Genomic DNA, 16875 nt, shown 5'->3' on the forward strand with positions numbered 1-16875 from the left:
GCCAGTGTTTTCAGGGATTTTGCATTTATTTTAGGGGCTAGCGCGGAAAGGATCATTTTTTCGGTTATTCGTATTGTCCCATTATCCCCTAATTCCTCTGAGGTTACCTCCTATGTTTTTTAATTTGATAAGCACTTAGTAATAACACTAAGAGTTTTACCAGCCAATTAAACTTTATCAAGCAGATCTTTTTCTACTAGTGAAATGACAATTGTTATTACTTTATGCTATTTTTGTTACTCATTTGTGTTTTTATACTATCAGAGTTTTTTTAATTTCATCCTCATTTGATGGTATTTGATAATATCATAAATAATTGTGATATAATACTGAAAAGTCCAATTAACCTCACGCTCTCCTATTACCAAATTCTAAGACAGAAAAGAAAATTCAGCATTTTAGACTCTGAACTTGTTTTCAGGGGTAAACAAGTTTTTTTATACACTAATCAGAGGTGCTCTAAGAATGCTCAGTGGAAGGGTTGCTCCAACTATCATTACTGATCATTAAAGCAACCATAACAGAACTCCTAATGTTCTTGTAGAAATTAATACAGATAAATTCAAAAGCGTGTTAGAAAATTGATTAATAGTTTTTCAATAGGATTTGCCTTATAGTTTTCAAATGACGCGTCTTTAGGAGAATTATTGCTTATAAAAGACTAAGTACAGAATTGTGCAAAGTGGAACTGACACACAACAGCTAAAATATTGATCACTTTATCTCTATATTTTCCAGATTTAAGTACTAATATTATTAGTGATTTTCTTCTACATTCAATATCCTATTCTCCAATGTGGTAGAGTAACAGTGACAGCTTTACTGAGTGTCTAGCAGGTAATGACAACATGTAAGAGAGATTTAAATAATGTGTTTCCTTGCAATTTTCTTCTATTTTGGGTTCCAAACATATTCTTTATAAACTTTCAAAACTGCTTTTTTTTCGGGGGTGGGGTGGGGGGACGTGGGTTAGAAAGAGTGAATTCTTCTTGTCATGATAAATGCTAATATTTTCCATCTCTTTATTTCTTGAGTAGAGTTTATTGGTGGCAGTCATTCATGATTCTGCTTCATGCTACAGTTTTACGTGGGCTTCAGTGAAAATGTTTCTCGGAATTTGCACCATAAGGAAAATTTAGCAAAATGTTGTAGGCCGTACTTCTGTTTCGTTTTATTCTACATAAACTTATTTTTCGTTCTGGATTTTATTATTTATCCCGGGAACCAGATGAACAGATTGAGTATATTTTTCACCCCGATATTCATGTTCTTTGCGTATGTCAAATCAGAACTGAATGTTGAGCAATGAGAGGACTTTTTGATTTTCCAATCTTAGTATCATTTGGCCATAATGTTCGTTGGTTTGTGCTGGTCTTTCTTTTTAAATTGCTTTATACCTTTCCTTTCGTAGTTCTCTTACACTCCTTGCAACATTAGTGTGTTTCCAGGGCTTTCTCCCTCTACCTTATGGTGGATTAATATGACACTCAGTTCCTCTTGGGATCTGAGCATTTAACAGTTCACCTTCCATCAGAGAAGCAAATTCTATTCCTTTCCACAGAGGGCCTAGTTATTTAATATTCATGCTATTTTTAATAATAAAATATGGAATTCTCTTGCACTTGAGGCCTAAACAAATGAATAGCATCCATTTAATTGTTTTATCTGTTGACCATGCATCCAAGTCCTTAAACTCCAGTCGTGTTGTTAGTATCTACAGAAAGAGAATGCATAATGGGAGGATGTCACAAAGGCTAAGATCTCCTTTTTTAAAATCCCAGTGTGATGCTTAGTCTTTCAAATGAGGCAGGCAGCATTATTTTGTTGACTAAAATACCTCCATTGAGGGTAGGTATTTTTAGGTTGTGTGTCTGTGTATGTTTTTTGTCTAATCAAAAAATAATCTCAACTAGACATTTAGCAGGGAAGAAGGATTAGAGGCTATCTGAAAAGCCTCTTACTCTTTTTGTTAAGAGGGTATATAGTGTTTTTGCAGATTTCGTTCTACATTTCAATCAGTCTAGAGGAAGGATTATGTCACCTGATGGAGAACGAGGTCTGCAGATGACCCAATGAGGTGTAACTCTAAATTTGCTTCTCTGTAGCACACATGTTTCATGCAATCACAGCGTCAGGAAACCTCCATGCTTGTTTCTGGAAGTGCTGGTCTCAGGCTATTGGCCAGGGACATTTGTGAAAGGAAAACCATCAATGTTTCTAACCAGGTACATACCTGGAGACGCTCTGCTTAAGTGCCGTTTTGCAGCTAGGTGTGGGCACATGGTCAGAGTTGCAGGAATAATTACTCAATAAAAATGCATCAGGGATTTGACTTATGTCTATTAAGGAAAGAAAGAAAACCTCACTCTCCACCACATTTTGACACAGTTTCAGCAAGAAATCAGACCAGTGACTATTTAGGGGTTTCTTTTCTTCTTTACACACACACACAAAAAGAGCTACAAAACATTTTAACAGCTTTCCTGGGGAAAAGATTTCCCTCTTTTCAAGTCTGCACAGATGAGAAATTTTTTCTTGTCTTCCTTTGTTCCTTTCACATAGTTTACGTTGGCTTTTGACCTGAGAATACAGAAAGAAGCCATTGTGTATTATGTCTTATAATTCATTTCCCCCCGTCTCTATCAGCATAGTAAATATTTATTATTATTTTCCTCTTTGAGATTTCTGTTATTATTATTATTTGGTATGGATTAGCACAGACAGAGATGAAACCAGGGAATTTAAATGTGTTTAACCCAGCAAAGGAATTGCCTCATATAAAATTATGAGGCTCAACAGCAGTAGAGTAAATTTGTAAGTGCTCTGAATAAAGGGCTGTTAGGCATGTGATAATATAAAGAGATGACATTGCCAAGAACTATTTATGAGAAGCTTAATTTTTTCACTCTGATAATTCTTGACCAATAATTACCAGCCTCTAATTATCTATTTTAGTTAGAAAGAAATTTCGATCACTACGGAGGTTGGCATTGCAACTAGCGTCTAAATCCCCAAAGAGACAAATGTGTTCCAAACAGCCACAAACAACTGTCTCATGAAACGTAGTGAGCAAATTGCAAGCGGCTGGTGGTAGACAACCAGCAGTACACTCACCATCCAAGTCCAGTCCGCTTGACAAAGAAATGATCAAAGGGGAGAAATACCATTATCCTTGGAATTGATTGCTACACTCATGGACATTGGAGGACGAGGGGTCAGGATATAGCAACGGCCATTTCTAGGCCTCCCTTTCAAAGTTCTCAGATGGAGAATCCGAAGGGAGTGGGTATAAACCATGTACCTAAGAATTATTTTTAAAAACTGACTTAGAAATGATTACTTAATAAGCTTTGAGTTTTTCGTATTTTTCATCTGATCTGAAAGACCAGGCTCACAATGGCAAATTTGTTTCTAAGCTGGCAGAGCACCCCATTTTTTTGGGGGGGGGAAACCAAAAAACGGGAAATCCACAACTAGTCACTAATAAACCTGTCCCAGCAGGATCAAGGGCGATCCTTAAGAGCATCTGGGGGAAACAAATGTATTTATCTCTTAGAAAAGCAAAGCTAGAATTTGGAACTATAAAAGACAACTAGTAGGAAAACACTGATGGAAAGATATTGACTATTTTTGTCCGAATCTCGAATACTCGGTGTTTCAGTTATAATTTTTAAAAGACCACGAAAAGATTCAAGTCTTCTGTAGTGCACGTGGGAAGATATATACCCCATGTGTTACGTTACATGTGATATACGTCACTGATGTCAAGACAAAGAGAATGCATAAATCCGTTTTGTACACTGTGGCGAATTTTTAGTCTGTTCTTGTGGCAAGTGGCATTCATGTGTTCTGCAATTTGTTTGATGCCCAAGGTCACGAATGGCATTCTTTTCCTTCCATTTCTTTAGTGGATGGTGTGCTGTGTGACTAATCTTCATTATAGTTTTGTGACATTCAGTATCACTTCTGAAACATTTCAGCTTGAGTGCTCTTGCTTTACAATGGGCTAAAACCAATATTTTGAGGTCTATAGTGGTTTTGGATTTTATATGTCTTAAGGGGAAATATCCAAAGATAGGGATCTCTGCATAAGGCTGTGTTGCTCTTTAAACTCCCAGCTTTCATTGGCTGTTTTTTAAAAAAAGGAATAGAAATGAATCTACAATAACACATCTATGTGTGGGTGTATATATGTGAGGGTGTATGTGTGTGTGTGTGTGTGTGTGTGTATGTATCTGCACTATCCTAAGAAACTCAAAGTCATTAGGTTCTTTGGAGTGTGCCTTAATTCTAAACAAGAAGACTATTGAATTCTAAGTCATCATTTGATGGCTTACAAAACTCAGGGAATTAAGAAAAAAGCATTTGGTGTTAAATATGATGAAATACTGGCTTATTTCATCAAGAGCTGGATTAAAAAAGATGAAATCTGGGCAGTTTAATGGTAACAGAAAGCTACCCTCATGTGGGCAATGCTGGCTTATTTGAAAAGCCCATAAAGGGTTTCTACATGGACCATACAAAAGGGATACTTTCTCTTTAATAGCCATCTGTACAGGAGAGATGAGAAGTGGGCCAGGTCATCTCTCCTCAGCTGTCATGATATTAACGTAGGTAATGGAGCAAGCTCAGCGTTCTGCTGGGTGTTGTTTTTCATAGATGTTCATCGATTTACACAGATAATTCTATTTATTTCTTAGAGTTGGTCCAAGTGAAACAGGCAGAATAACAAACATCAAAGCATTTCAAATGACTTTATCTTTGTTGGTAACGTAACTTTTGTCTAAAAAATGGTGTCACACCTACTGTGCAGATGGCTGCATGATTTGTAAGCCAGCCAAAACATTTAAACAAATGTGTGATCTGGGGATAGATTAAATAAAGGATAAAATGGAGTGTGGGCCACAAATTCTAATAATCAGATGATTTTAAGTTGTGTGCCGTGTGGAGTGATGGTCGCCGTGATAGCAGGGAAAGCTTGCCAAGGACAGCAAGGTGCCTTATAGATCTCAGGATGGAGCCCATGGCCTGGTCGGCCTCAGTTTGAGAACCGCACATTGACTGTACAGCTGGTGTCTCTGTATGGGGACATCAGATAAAACTTATGTAAAATGAAGTGTTATTGCTTAGTATGAAATTGTTCAGAGAGGGAATTTGCAGACAGTAACTGAAAACAGAATTCATGGTACCAATGAAGCAGACTGTAAATATGAAGAGGGTTTAATTATCTGCGCAATTTAACAAAAATTCAAGATGTATTCAGAAAGGACAAACGCAGGCGTCAATGGTACATGGCTACACTGTTTTACGGAGTGCCAAGTGGGGCTGTGGGAACGTAGCAAGCCTCTCCTCTGAGAAAGTTTCCTAAAAACAAGGACATTTTTCAAATAAAAGAAGGAAAAAAAAGACTTAAAAAAAAAAAGTCTTTCCAGAATTTAAGATCATTTTCAAGGGCTCCTCTTAATGATTCGGATTCTTATTTCTGAAGCAAATTGTAAAGAGAATCTCTGAGCCCATTTCTTAGTTTCGTGTTAAGCTAGTAAAGGAAAATCAGGGGTGTTTATCCTGGTTTTGTGTTTTAGCCTGCGCCCAGCAGCTTGGATTTACAAGAGTAAAAATGAACTGGCAGTGAGTGGAGTTTGTAATTTACAAGCCCCTAAGAAAGGCCCTTCGCCATTTCTTGTGATGTTAATTTTCCCTGAGACTGAGGGTTCGGATGGAGTCCCCAGGCAGAGGGAAGATTCAGTTTCTTGTGACTTTGGAGAACGCACTGCCCTTAAAGAGGCCTCCGAAGAATGTTGTGCTCCAGCCGAATTCCTGGATGCCAGCCTTCCTTCCTAGGCTCCGTACAGAGAGGCTGGGAAAAGAGTCTGTGCCAGATGGATCGTTCCATGTGACTGCCTGAGACACGTTGGCGGGGCGTCTGGCTCCGGGTTTGTCCTCACCTTTGACTTGCTGGAGAATACGCCACCAGCGTATCCGTGTTTCGCCTCCTGCTCGGTATGTTTATTCTCAAATGCGGGTCTCCGTTTCGGAATGAAGTTTGCAAAAACCTTTCTGAACGGAGGGCACTGAAAGTCACGGGCAGGAGACACAGAAAGACAGACCCCTGCCCACACACGTGCCCGTCTACCCAGACACAGCGCGGCCTATTTCCATGGGCTCCTTCGGATGCACAAAAAGAAAAGGTGTCTGCTGACCCGTTTCCATCGGTTATTTCCTAGTTTCAGGGCCGCTCATAGCAATGAACAAAAGGAAGGGAGCCAGTACGGAGAGTGGGTGTCTAACTTCAGCTGCTCATCTCGTTGCATTTGGTGAGCTGATGGGGTTTCGTAGGTCACCTTTAGAATTATGCCTATGACAGCAGTAGCTACCTGCCAAGATTGCAAGGTATCTCACAGCTCTCAGGATGGCGCCTGGGGCCCGGTCGGCCCCAGTTGGAGGGGCGCACATTTGTTATACAGCTGGTGGCTCTGTATGGGGCAGCCGTGTGGGCTGCTAGGGAGCTGGAAAGGAGACAAGCATGAAATTTCTTCTAAACCCAACTCTGTTTTTCTGTACTGTTGGCTGCTTCTCAGTTCCTTGACAAAAAAACCAATCAGGCACCCTTTAATCCGCCTGTGATTACCACTGGTATAAAAAGAGAAGCATAATGAGGAAAAATGCCTCGTTTTGTTGCCTTCAAAAGCCAACAAATTGGAGTTAACTTGACAGGAAGTGGCTTAATAATTAGATTATTTATTTATTCCTGACACATATCCCCCTGTTACTGGTCTCAGGAGACCCTGTAGATGGTACGATTTTCAAGCTGCCATTACTTCGCTGTCTTCTGTGAACAAAGAAGCTACTGTCTATCAGTCAATTAAATGCACTCTTTAAGCAGAGGCTTCGAAGACCTCAATGGAGGGCGCCCTGGGACACTGTGGCTGATGCTGCCTTTCTCTGTACTGTACATCACACTCTCGACTACAGTCCCCACAGAGATGGCATAAAGTCATGCATTAAAATATCACTTGTTGATTTGTTTGCTAATGAAGAGCCATTGAAATGTTTGTGTATTTCTATGGCAAAATTGTTGATAAAAGGGCCTACTTGCCTGCATATCTGAGTTCATCTGCTGTGAGTGCTTATTTAAGAATTATTAAAATTAAAGTCAGTAAACAACAGAATAAAAAAAACAAACCACCCTGAGAGAACAGGAGTTTTCTTGCCGTCTTCATCAAAATTACGTGAATAAAGTCAGGGGAAAAGAACAGAGGAATTGGTGTCATTTCGAGCTCTTGCTTACATTGCATTAATCCAAACATGGTTTTCTCTGACATAAAAATGTAAGTCGTTTTCAGAGTATCTGGGAGCTACACCTTTTAAATGTGAAAAGATATCCGAATCCCTTTGTGAGAGTAATGTACTTGGGCATTTTATTTTATTTTTCTTTAAGATGTATGGCATTTTTGTGGCCATTTCTCTAACCCAGTGAGTACGCGCAGAGGCTTTTCTAGGGAGCTTAGTGGGGGCTTTTATAACCACACTGATAGAACGTCTGGGGCAGGTCAGACTCAATCTCACAGCCGCGTGAATTGTACAGAAATATGGCTTTCCTTCTCTCTCCATTCCTCTTCCTGTTTTCTTTTTCTTAACATTATTTTATTTCCATCTAAGCGGTGATGACTTTTCAACCACCAAGCAGTTAAGGTTTTTATCCCTTAATATATTCATCAACTTCTCACTACTTACTGTTTACTGTGTACAAAGCATGCCTTGGCTGGACTTCTCTGGCTCCCATTAATTGGTTTTATATTTTAAGAGTACATCTGTTGTTAGGTTGGAGGTCTAGAGGTCTGTCTAGGCTGAAAGACTCAGATAATATTGTGACAGCTCTCTGCTGAAATGTTTAGCTATGGCTCTGCCACTTAAAGGGATAAATTTGGGATTTAAACCAAGGCCACTGAACATTGAAAAGTGTCCCCTCTTCCTCCCATCAGACTTAGTAAATGTAATCAAGGTTTTCACTATAGTTTTCATGATTACCTGACAACAGGCTGTAAGGAATTAATTCAAGACATCATCAGATGGTCATATTCCTTATTTCTACCCTGTTATTCCAAGTCATTTTGTTAGAAAAAGCTTAGATACTCGGAGGTGTTCTCTAATAGAAAATGAATTTGAAACCCCTTCATTAATTGGTGATTAATATATTTCAGGATTAGTTTAAGCAGGGCCCTACCTCCTGCCCAGTCAAGTATGTTCTGGTTAATATCCAATTATCTGCACCTTCGTAGTTATTATGTCTTAATATTTCGGATATGATAACCAGAAACTTGAGAGTAATGCTAATGAGAAGCACAGAGCAAGGATTAACCAATGACATACTCAGTGATCCTTGGTGGGGAAAGAATCTCTTTCTTCCCCTTAACGCGTTGCTTCAGCATCTTCTGGGCGCTGGCTGAAAAGTAAAACTTTCAACTACAGCAGGGCAAGACTCAGAAAACGAATCATTTTTCTCTCCTGATAATAGGACCCTGAAGGTGCATTTCCCCTGCAGACATTGACTAAGTTATTTTATGGAGACGAGGAATAGGCAACAGAAAGCCAGTGTGTGTTTTCAAACAGGAACCATCAAATTTTTTATCTTTTCCTTTTAACAGAGCCACAAGTTGTTACCTTTCCAAAGGATGGGTTAATTCAGATTCATTTGAAATGCCTTTAATATTTCACTAAGGAAACACTTTTCCCTGCTCCCTTTTATCCTCTTCCCCTCGAATTCATCACCGCGATGTGTACACGTTGCGCCTCTATTGAATTTTCGTAGAGGTAATTTCACTTTCGAGCAGTCTGACCTGCCTCCCCTAGCAGCGCCTGCCAGGGTGCTGTGTGCGGCTTCAAACACGTACCTTTAAATAGTGCACTTCGTACATGACCCCTTTATATGCTGTATTGTAATGAAGCAACATCAGTAAATTGCAGTGAAGGGCGATTGTTGCACGGGGATGACTACTACACCTTGGGGTCCATTTGCACCAGATTATTCTTTTTATTGTTATTATTACTTCCCATCTTCTTTACTCTCTTGCTGCCGAACTTGCTGTTGGCCACCGGTGCAACACAGAGGGGATCTTAAGGAACATTGCAGGCATCATTTTTTCCTCTTAGGCGCATACCAATCACCGTTCGGTTCCAAACTCAGATATCCTGGGGGCTTTGTGCGTCTTTATTGATGCCACTTTACTCCGTTGACTTCATCCTAATGTTCTTCATCTTCATCTTCTTAGAAGAACAAATTCACTGTGAATAAACGTGACCCATTTCTTTTCAAACATTTCGTGTAGGTGTTATAAATTTGCAGTCGGGGTGATCGGCTGATGTGTCCCTTCCCCCAAAGAGGTTTAATCATTTACACGGGGGACTGAGAGGGGATTACTGTTTAAGGGAAAGATTTGTATTTGCAGTGTCTTCTTGGATTTCCTTAAAACACAGATTAAAGTCAGTATGAATATCGTAGGTATTAGTAACATCTCTTTACAAAATTGCTTATTTCCTGCCCCCAACCGACTACTGTCTCCCAATAACTAATAAAAAATAGTGTAGATTTAAGTGAGAGAGCTTCTGTTCTTATCGGACCGAATCGTGAGCAGGGTTTTAGTTTAGGGATCATTCTATGTGAATTTGGGGTTCATCTTTCTACTGTCATAATTTTAGTACCTGTGTCCATTTGTTTTTCCAAATTGTTAGTGCAGCTGTTGTTCTGTTTTTCTTTTCCTAAGGCTGGGCTCCTGTGCAGCTTTCAAACTAAAGTCTAGAATTAGAGCTGACACACCTTCAATTGAACTATCAAGTCTCTTAAAACTGCTTGGCCAGTGACGCCAGTCCCGCGCTATTCGACCGTATACACTTCCGATTGTGGGCCAAAGAGCATTGATTTTCAGCCGTCATTTCTCGTGCAGATACTGTAGAATTGAAATTTAAACCTTAATCCACTCAGTAATGCAATTAATTTTTAATGTGCAGTAATACTAATTGAAATAGCCTGAATTTAGTAAGTCACCACAAGACATTTTCAAAAGCAAGAGTCTCCACTGAGAACTGGGAGGACAGATAATCATTGTTACAGTGTTTACAGGATAAATGCTCACTCTGCACACCTGCAGTGGAAAGGGAGTTTTCTTTAAATTAGACTCTAGTATGTCTCTTTGTGAATAGAAATATCTCAGAGAGAATTCTTACTTTCTGCCCGCCAGAACAGGCGAAAAATTTTCTGGTTAACTTTTTAAAAAGATAGCATAATTTTGCTTAGAAATATCTTAACATAGTATATATAAAAATTATGTTAACCCAATTTTTTTTTTAAAAGAGCGATCATGAATAGTTGCAAAGGGAGTCACCTGCCAACAATGTCATGGTCAAAAGCAACAGTCTCAATGGGTAATGTCATTATATGATGTGTATCTGAGACACCGTTTCCGGATTTGATGAATACATGTAGTCTCTCAGCTGCCTGTAAATCCATTGCCTTGTTTTAGTGTGCGTACATTCCTGTAAGCAAAAATATACCCTACTTTTATTTCAAACTGTGTTCCTTTAGCTATTGCATATTATTTCAAAATGGCCTTTTAAATGTTTTGTGAGATTGGTTTTGTTTTTGTTTTTCCTAGCCGGAGTAAAGCAAATTTTGCACAGTAAAACCAAATAGATTCCCCGTCATTTCTACACTAGAAAGATTCTCCAACCACATTTATCTGCTAGTAAATGAGGACTCTTTAAAATGCATCAGTTCGACTGATGAATGGGCTTGTGAGTATTCAAAATGAGAATCAGCATTGCTTTAAAAAAAGGCGAACACTGTATATCACGCCTTCATGGCTCTCGCATTATAGTATTTAATAAGCCGACAGTGCTGTTAAATATTTAGTAAAGGTTCCCTCGTAACCCTGCCATCTATTCAGAGGGGATTTGGAGACATTTTTGCAGTACATAAGTAAAAACGATGTTGGAGAACTTGAAGTGGTTGTAGCGTGGCATCTTTTGTAAATGAAGTGGGGGGAACACGGGGCAAATGAGGTCAGCAAATTCACACCGACCAACACCTGAGTCGTTTCACGTGCTTTGAATTCAGGGTTCAAACTGGCTTTCGTTTTGTCACTGTTAAGTCAAAGTGCTCCTGGGGTTATTTACACAGAATACTAAAAATGACAATATAGTATGTTAAAAAAAAAAAAAAAAGGAAGCTCTTACATTGTGATTATTTTAAGCCGTCCTCGCATCAATGGAGGTTTATTATAGACATTTTCTCTTTTTCACTGAATAGAGGGGAAAAGAAAAAGAGACGAGGGCAAATCAGTTTATACTCCACTCAGAGCGTATTATCAAATCCAGTTGGGGTTTAGTAAGTTAAACCTATTAAGCGTCTATTTTGGGTACACGATGGCAAACGCTGAATAACAGATACTGTTGTACACACTGATATGATGCAAATGGATCGTCTTTATCAATTCTTTCTCATCATATGTGATAGTTATTATCTAAATAGCAATAATTGGTCTTTTAATCTGGAATGACAATTGGGTTCTGGGATCCTCATGCAAAAATATTGCCAGTAAATATGGTGCTGACGTCATTTCCGTCATCATGTTTGTGGGCCAGAATTCACATTTAAATCTTTCAGTGCTCTCAGTGTGTTGTTAGTTTTGAAGGTGTAAAGATAAAGGCTGGTAGTTTGTTCAGATTTGTGTGTAATGTGGTTGGCTCTTCTCGGAGCCTATTTGCTTGATTCTAATTTTCATCCTGTTTTATATGCAGCCAATGACCACAGTATTCATTCAAACTGCACAGAGACACATCTCATCTGTAAAGCACGGCTTACTGATCTTCTTTGCTGTGCGCATTCTCATAAGAAGAAACACAGGATTCATAGGATGGGGCGATAGTTTTGAAATGATGTATCTATATCACATACATGTGCGTACCAAGGATTGCAGGGTAAAGGGTGGATAAAGGAGATAGCTTTAGGTATACATGGAGCAGGACAGAAGGAAAGTGATACAGGGTTCACATATAGGTGTGTTTAATATGCAATGCTTGATGTATGTTGACCTCAGGTTACAAGAGTAGAAAATCCCATTTTCCAGCTTGTTTCAAATGTAGTAAAAATGCTGCTTCAGTTGCTTTATGCTACTCACATTGGGAAAGGTGCTTATACTGTGATAATTATCATCAAGGAATATTAATGCGTTCAGCATTTGTAACCCAAAAACTCATTATAGCTTAAGCTGTGCATCATCTGTGAAGAGAGAACTTTGCCAGAATTCGCTCTTCACAGGGGTTGCCTCCTGCGTGCTGCGGAGTGGCCAGAGTACTGCAAGAGGTCACTTACGCTATTTTTGAAAGCTGAAGTTTTGCAATTTTCGAATCACTACCTTCTGTCTAAGGAGCTTATTGTTCTTGCCTCGGAATGTCTCTCTAATTGAATGCATAGTGAAGTGCAACTAATAATAATAATAACAATAATAAACAAATAGGGAAATAACTGCGTAGCGCTACGTAGAATCCAAGAGGTTGGCACCTATCGTCCCTAATTGAAGTATTGGTGTCTTTCCTTTTGTCATTGAGCAAAGGGATTCATTTACACCAGTTTCCTTAATGCAGGTGCCCTTGGGTTTCAGATAGAAATGCCCCCACTGGGGCTCCACTTCACAGCCCTCTGGCTGGAAATTGTGTAAATAAGACTGCAGGGTCAGCCTTCCCTTTTTGGCAGCAGTGTCCTTAATTAGTCTGTGACAGTCTTTCACATGAGCCTACACTGTTCCTGGGGTCATTCCTCACACATCTAAGACATCTATCTATCTCGTGCACAGACAGATATTTTTGTATGTTTGTTTGAAATCATTCCCTGGGGGAATATTGACATGGTGGGAATGAGAATCTCTGGGTGTCTCCAGAATTCTATAACTTAATCTGATCAAAATATCCGGTTAGGTGGCTCCATGATAAATTCTAAGTGGTTAGTTTCATAAGAACATTGTGCCCTCACCTGAGGTTGGCAGCTCGTTGAAAAGGAGCCATGGGCCTGGGATATTTTTCTGTGATTAAATTCCATTATTTTTCTCCCACTGATGCATGGCTTGTCTTTTCCCCGAAGTGACATTGCTCTGTGCTGCATGTTAGAGTTTGTGTTAGGCCAGGCAGAGAGCACTAATACTCAGTACCACCAGGCTGTGTGAATTTGCAGGACTGCTGTGTTTCTGAGGTCACATCATGACCCCGACCTTGCCCCTGGGAGGACTAGAAAAATACGTTTCATAACTTCTCATAGACCTGCATGAGGAGTAAGAAGGAAAACCATGAAGCCCATCGGCTCCGTTTAGATGAGCTGTAAGGTGGGCATTCATCAAGCAGGAAAGCTTACTGTTGAGTGGGGACTTCCTTACTGTGAGGGGTCACTGCTGTGGGTGCTGAGTCGGTCTTCGCCGAGGGCTCCGAGGGACCGCGTAATCATTCATAGAGCCCAGCAGGCACAACACATAAGTTGATAATCTGCAGTAAACTTGCTGAAATAGGAACTTACCTACCTCTTAAAATCACTAGCAGGAAGGAATGCTGATAGAATGAGTACCCTGAATTCAGTGCAGGTGTCATAGCCTTGCTCCTATGGAAGCAATCTGGGTTTTATTTTGTTGTGTGGGGTTTTGTTGGTTTGGGTGTATGTGTTGTTGACTGAGACATAAGCTTTATTTCCTGCAGCCGTGCACCGATGCCACAGAACGGATGGGTGTCCTGCTTCAGAGCCCTGATCTCAACAGTGTTGGGTTGCAATGCTGACAGAGCAGTTGAGAGATACACTGGGTGCAGATCTTCTGTGAGGATGTAAACTCAATAATCTTTATGAATTTTGAGTAATTCATAACTCCACTTCCTCGCCAAAAGAAGAATTATGAAAAGATTGCTTCTAAATCCTTCAGCCATTCTCCGCACTTGTGATAGATGCCATCCTCTTTACCTTGAGGCACTGTCAATGAAAGTGGGTTGGTTTTTTGTCTTGTTTTGGTTTTTTTTTTTTGTTTTTTTTGCGAGAGATAAAAATGTATAGTTTAGAAGGAGCAAATTGCATTTTCATGTTTAAGTTCACTATTTGCACTTGATGTGGTGAGATCCAAATGTGAAGAATTGCTTTTGACATTATTTCTGTGTCTCCTGCATCCTCGGCTTGCTGCATTATTATGCTGAAGTGTACCATCGCATGGGATAAATGGGATGCTGAAAACCTGGCAGCAGGATGAGATTGCATTCTGTGTCCAGGCTGCTTTAGATGACTGTAACTTCTTTACTTATTGACATAGTTTAACTAATCTTAGTAATGATACATTCAATAAAATTGTGTGTGAGTACATGTGTCTTTTAGGTAAAACGTAGAATCTTTCAAGTCTTACAGGTTGGTTTAGGGGCAAAAAAAAAAAAGCACTCTCATCTCTAAACAAAAAGGTAATTTTAACTTTCTTGAGAAGTCTGCTTTACATAATCTCTATCTTGAACGATCACATACTATTTTATAAACGACAATTTAAAATACCTTCATTTCAGAGGTCTTAAAATACACTCCTGGTTTCTGAATTCTAATTTAGAGTTTCTCTCAGTAACTGTGGTTTCCTATTTTTTTAATGGCCAAGATTCTTTAAAATAGATTTTTGTGGGGTTTTTTTTTTTTTTTTTTTTTTTGGTGTGTATTTTGTATTTGTGTGTGTGTTCTCCTGTACACAGGTCTGTGTGTAGGCATGTACTGTCTGCTAACCTCTTCTAGCAAAGACTAACTGGGGTACCACTCCCTGTCTTATGTTTAACATGTTTCCAACAGCTTAGAGAGATAGTGTCAAAGTGAAATGAAAACCACGGAGCTTATATTGGGAGTCTGATGTTTGAAAAAGAGATATTGGAAAAGGATGTTTTTTGGCTTGGCTCCCTTTTTAGATGTAATTGCTGCTTCATTAGGACTTGGAAGAATTTCCTGTGGTTAAATTTAATCAAATGGCTCAAAATAAAAAACTTGTACACTCAAAATTCCAAGACAGTCCTGTACATGAAACATAATTTTTCTAAATTTAAAACACACACATGCGCACGCACACACACACACACATCACAACCACTACCAACAACTGGTTTATAAAATGCTCTGTGCTACTATGTCAAGCCTTGCTCCTATTCCCTATTGGTAATGGATTGATAAATGATTGTGCATAGAAGTAGAAGTCCTAAGAAATACATTTTGAAGGGTCTGGGGTTTGCTTGGTTCTGGTAAGAACCGAAACGTGAGCAAACATGTCTTGAGTGCGCTAAAACATTGCATGTCACTGCATTTGGGTTTTTTTTTTTTTAAGATTTTATTTATTTATTCGACAGAGATAAAGACAGCCGGCAAGAGACAGAACACAAGCAGGGGGAGTGGGAGAGGAAGAAGCAGGCTCATAGCAGAGGAGCCCGATGTGGGGCTCGATCCCATAACGCCGGGATCACGCCCTGAGCTGAAGGCAGACGCTTAACCGCTGTGCCACCCAGGCGCCCCACTGCATTTGTTTTTTGGGCTGTGACGTGAGATTGTTATCATTACTCCTCTTGGACGGACGAGGAAGTGGAGGCTTGAGCAAGGGCAAGTTGCTCAAGGGTTAGTGTGCAGAGTGGAAGGAGGCCAACTCACACTTTCTGCCCTTCTTTCCCTGGCTTACAGGGCTACCGTGTTAATCTCTCCGACAGGCACAGTTGTTCAATTGGGGAGCCTGCCCTGAGTTGTTCCTAGCGATTCCTTCGCTATCATTGCATCAAAACCTGATCCTGGTGCCACTTTCTGGGCAACAAAACTTATCCTTGGTTTAGATAAAATGTGGTATTTCCGTGAAAAGCAGCAAGTACGGGTTTAGTCTGGTTTTTCTTTTCTACCTCCGTAAATCAAAGTACTGGGAAAGAGGGGAGTGTATTTCTGCTTCCGAATTCTTTGGAAATTATGAGAAACAGGCAATGAAATGAAGAAGGGGGTTAAGTTCCGTGTAAATGGACACGAGTATAAGACAGGTTTTGCCTATGTACTGTCACGAATGTGCAGCATTGCAATGCTCCTGAGCCTGTCAAGTAGCCAGGGGTTCTGTTTATGCCTTTCTGAAGGGCGAGTCCATAGATTTAAAGAACAGTACCTGTGCTCTGAATGATATTTAGAATCCAGAATCAGGCACACTACGGTGTATAAAACGCATGTGCCATAAACATGTCCTGATAGCACACATGCTGTCTTATTCTTGTCAGAAATAGGAAGCGGTTTGGAAAACCCCAACATTTCTAGAAGCTTCTTTCTGCAGGTGCCTATACATGAATCCATGGTAAGAAGAGTATGCAGGGAGCAGTGCAGCTCCTGCACATTCATTTAAACGTGCAGAAAGCATTGACATAACTATATGCGGCTTGACAATACAATTTATGATGTTTATCACAGTGGCTTTTTTATAGGTTTTTGAACCAATGATATAATTTATAAGATGCCAAAATATGTTATTAGGTACAGAAAGAGGAATGAAGAAGGACAATCTTTATGTTAATACTTCCGTACGTGTTGTATTGCTGCTATATTAGGCAAAAGGAATCAAAACATGCTCTAAATTTCCCTCACAAAACAAGAGCAAAATTGTGCAGGTTTCCTCCCAAAATCCAGGAGGAACAATGGCCAGTAAAATGAAAGTGCCATCTGGGTCTGGATGTGAGGTCATTGCCAACTCTTCATTGGTGCTGGTAGAAAGCTTAAAATTATGATGAGGGATCCTTGTTTTATAAGTGTTCTTGCAATTGGAGCTGCTAAACTGATTTTAATTTTTATTACAGATGATATTTGGCCGAACTCAAAAG

The 16875-nt window shown here is 39.6% G+C and overlaps 1 protein-coding gene across 3 annotated transcripts in view; it reads left to right on the forward strand.

Annotated features, from left to right (window-relative positions):
- Window positions 1-16875, forward strand: part of ZNF521 (zinc finger protein 521) — a 159384-nt gene that overhangs the window by 31304 nt on the left and 111205 nt on the right. The gene's annotated exons all lie outside the window — the stretch shown is intronic.

The sequence above is a fragment of the Ursus maritimus genome, unplaced genomic scaffold (genome assembly GCF_017311325.1).
Source record: "Ursus maritimus isolate PB19 unplaced genomic scaffold, ASM1731132v1 scaffold_18, whole genome shotgun sequence".
Classification (NCBI taxonomy): Eukaryota; Metazoa; Chordata; class Mammalia; order Carnivora; family Ursidae; genus Ursus; species Ursus maritimus.